Source organism: Mesoplodon bidens, assembly GCF_964165515.1.
Source record: "Mesoplodon bidens genome assembly, chromosome: 6".
Lineage (NCBI taxonomy): Eukaryota > Metazoa > Chordata > Mammalia > Artiodactyla > Ziphiidae > Mesoplodon > Mesoplodon bidens.
Genome location: NC_138162.1, coordinates 55,810,633 through 55,814,928, shown reverse-complemented (window position 1 = coordinate 55,814,928; position 4,296 = coordinate 55,810,633). Strand labels below are relative to the sequence as shown.

The 4,296-nt window shown below is 42.4% G+C and overlaps 1 pseudogene across 1 annotated transcript; it reads left to right on the top strand.

Annotated features, from left to right (window-relative positions):
* The first annotated feature begins 254 nt into the window (after nt 1-254).
* On the top strand, nt 255-870 carry LOC308618517 (V-type proton ATPase subunit E 1-like; annotated as a pseudogene). The gene has a single exon. The product of its transcript is annotated as a V-type proton ATPase subunit E 1-like (transcript).
* Nucleotides 871-4,296: the final 3,426 nt, after the last annotated feature.

The window sequence follows — 4,296 nt, the reverse complement described above, 5'->3', positions numbered from 1 at the left end:
CCACCATCTTCCAGCTGCGTTACCTAGGGAAGTCTTTAGCTCTCTTGGAGCCTCAGTTTCCTCATTTATAAAATGGGTATAACTGGTTGGATTGTGATTTCCACAGGCTTTACACATGATAGCACATGTTAAGTACGTAGTACAACAAAACAGAGGAGGCCTGAAGCTGTGCCAGCTTTCCTCTCCCGGTTGCCCGCTGCCCGTAGCAGGCCTGAGCTCCGGCCAGTCACCCGCCTCTTTGTGTCACTAGCTCCATGGCTCTCAACAATGCCGATGTGCAGAAGCAGATTAAGCACACAGTGGCTTTTATTGAACAAGAAGCCAATGAGGAAGCAGAAGAAATAGACGTGAAGGCAGAGGAAGAGTTCAACATTGAGAAGGGTTGTCTTGTGCAAACCCAAAGAGTGAAGACTATGGAATACTATGAGAAGAAAGAAAAGCAGATTGAGCAACAGATGAAAATTCAGGTGTCCAATTTGATAAATCAAGCAAGGCTTGAAGTCCTCAGAACGAGAGATGGATGATCTTATCACAGACCTACTAAATGAAGCAAAACATAGACTCAGCAAAAGGGTAAAAGATACAACCAGGTACCAAGTACTGCTGGATGGAATGATCCTCCGGGGTTTGTAGCAGTTATTGGAGCCCAGAATGATGGTTCGTTGCAGGAAATAAGATTTCCCTCTGGTGAAGCCTGCAGTGCAAATCCCTCTGTACAAAATTGCCACGGAAAGAGATGTTGATGTCCAGATTGATCAGGAGGCCTACCTGCCTGAGGAAATAGCTGGCGAGGTTGAGATCTATAATGGGGATCGCAAAATTAAGGTTTCCAGTACTCTCAAAAACTGGCTGGACCTCATAGCCCAGTAGATGATGCCAGAAGCGTGGGGAGCTTTGTTTGGTGCAAACGCCAACAGGAAGTTTTTGGACTATGCCTGCGGGAGGTGGTGTCCATCCACTGCTGTGACGTGGACACTTCTGACATTTGAAGAAGCAAGATGGCCTGTATAGCTTCCTCCTTGCTGTTCTCATATTCTGTATTTATCAGTGGATACCCTTTATTAGCTAACGCCCCTGGCTGATTGGTAGCAATGGGAGAGCTTAACTTAATATGATCAGGAAACCTTCCTCTAGCTTATCTGACAGTAACACAACTTCCCGCTGGTTCTGCAGCACGAAGGTGAGGGGTCAAATTGTGGGTGCATGAATGTCCCCGAGTCTCCTGCTCTCCACTGGTCCAGCGTCCAGCCTGCAGAGGGGCAGTGTGTGGTGGGCTCTAGGGTCAGGTCACTGCTCTTTGGACTTCAAGTGCATGTGGGGCCGCATTCCTTCCAGTAGTAGCAGCTTCGCTGTTAGCTGTTTGGGCCTAGAAGTGTTTGTCTGTAATATGATTTAAGATCTAAGCCATGAATATGCTCTATTTATTAAAACGAAATGCATACGTGGAAAAAAAAGTATGTAACACAGATACTGTCACATAATGGGTAATCAGTAAATGTTATTTCCCTTCCTTGCCAGTTGCTCTGTTACCTGGTACAGAGCCTTACCAGTGTACTAGCCAGCATCTTCTCTTGAGTAACTGTAGTATATTATGTTTTATTACACTTATATACAATGCCATGTGTTGTTCACATGTTGAAGTCGTAACTAGTAGTATCTCAGAACGTGACTATGTTTGGAGACAGGGCCTTTGAAGAGGTAGTTAAGTTAAAATGAGGTCTTTAGGGTGGGCCTTAATCCAGTCTGACCGGGGTCTCTGTAAGACAGGGACATTTGGATACATGGAGAGACACCAAGGATGCATGTGCACAGAAGAAAGACACTGTAAAGAAACAGTGAGATGGTGGCCACCTGCAAGCCAAGGAGAGAGGCCTCAAGAAAAACCCCAACCTGATGACCCCTTGATTTTGGACTTCCAGCCTCCAGAACTGTGAGAAAATAAATTTCTATTGTTTAAGCCATGCAATTTGTGATATTTTGTTATGGCAGCCCTAGCAGAGTAATACACCTTCCATCTTTAAATAGAAGCTAAGCTGCTTGAGGGAGAACTGCATTGCACTCATTTGTAATCAGAGCAGATAATCAATAATTTCTTGATGAATACTATGATTTTTATTAAGGATAGATTTTTATTAAGGGTATGATTTTTATTTGTTTTATATGTCTTTGATGTCTCCCATGGAGGCCCAGATATTGAGGTTACTGACAACTATAACGTGATGATGAGGATTATATATGATCTTTTTTTTTTCTCTTGTAAATGGCGACGAGAATTGTCCCTTTTATGAAGTCATAGGAGTAAATGCAGTTAAAGCTGAAAAGATTATTCCTGGTTGCCTGTCTAGACATAGGAAGAGAGAATTAAATCTTCAAATGTAATTTCTGAAATTAGGATTAATGACCAGTAGTACATGATTCCCTCATATGCTCATGACCTCATGTTGTTTGAGACTAAATGTGAGGGCTTCTCACTACCTTTGTATTAATGAATATGACTGAGTTATTGTAAATATAGTTAGGATATAACATTAACTTGTCTGTGTTGGAAGTTTGCCTTGTATTTTGCCGAGGATCAAAAACAGGTAATCATAAAAGAGAAAGTCAAAGGGTTTTTTTTACTGAGTTTTAAAAATTACATTTGGGCTTCCCTGGTGGCGCAGTGGTTGAGAGTCCGCGTGCCAATGCAGGGGGCACGGGTTCGTGCCCTGGACTGGGAAGATCCCACATGCCGCGGAGTGGCTGGGCCCGTGAGCCATGGCTGCTGAGCCTGCGTGTCCAGAGCCTGTGCTCCACAGCGGGAGAGGCCACAACAGTGAGAGGCCCGTGTACCACACACACACACAAAAAAATTACAATTTGATTCTCATTTTCTGGGTATGGAAAATATGGGAGAAAATGAATTATCGTAATTAATTTATGAAAGGGACATCAAGAGATGAAAAAATTTTGCAGGGTTTTCAATGTTTGCTATGTCTGAGAGCTCAAAGGAGAATTTAGTGATAAATAGGAAATCCTCTGAACAGTAAGATAGCAAGTTTATTACTGAGAAAAATGCAGAAAATAGTTTTTAAGGAAGTAGAGGGGGTGACTTGTTACATGGTCTTTGTTCCCTTAGCACATACATGTATACACACATGCATACACAGAAAGAATAGTTTTCTAATGTCTTGTCATTATCATAATCTGCTGAATAATCTTTGGATGTTAATGAAAACTTCTGGCCCTCATTCACACATCTACAGATAAAAGGCATTAGAATACATAATCTAGAAAAACTCTAACATAGATTTCAATTCTAGCATTCTATGACTCTTTTGTATCTGGAGGTATGGGAAAAAAGGGAGGGGATGAAAGTGATGTCACTTAAGGAGGCTACTGTTTATACTGGTTCTGCTAGTCTCCTAAAGACAGTCTCTGCCATGGGTCATTGACTGGCTTTTGAGGTCAAACACCAAGCCTTATGCTTCAAGATGACAGGGTGCTATTCACTGCTGAATCTCCAGAACTAGAAGAATACCTGCAACATAGAAGACAGTCAAAATCCTTGTTGGAAGAAGGATTAATGTTTCCAATGCCATTTTGAATCTGTGTGATCTATTATAGGGTTAACCTGCCCATATTTTTCAGGGTCATGTTGATATATGTCTACTCAATTATTAGACATATGATTTGAGGACTAGAGAATTAGAGAAACGTAATCACATGTCGCTGCTAAACTAAACAAAATGATCTGAAACAGCAGCAAAATTTTAAAGAATGTTTTGTTGTTTTCTCACATAGAAAACCAATAAACTTTGTTTTATCCTTCTTTTCCATCCCTTCCTTTTTTGTTTTTTGTTCTTATTTTTTATCATAATGTACTGTTATTAGGAGCAAGATGTATTTTCTGAATGTAAACTCCAGAATGAGTTTACTTGAGGGCAGGGGCACTGTCTGCCTTTTTTTCGTGGACCTAGCAATGCAGACTTGCAACAGTATTTATTTATTTATTTATTATTTTTTTAGGACGGGGCTGCAGAAAGCTCCCTGGGGCAGCTCCACTACCTGTGAGCGTGGAGCTCACGGTGGGCTGTGAGCCGAGGCAGTGAGAGTATGAGGTGCGGGGAGGGTACTGAGGTGGGGGCTGGGGTCATGGTCAGGATGGAAGCTGTGGGTCAGAGAGACGTGGCTAAGCAGTGTCCCTTTGAAGGCCTGAATGAAGCTGCAGGGAGGAGTCCTGTCCTGCAGTGGCATCTCTCCTGGCCTCTACCACCTCCTGGCTCTGTGATCTTGAGCAAGTTTCATGGCCTCAGTTCC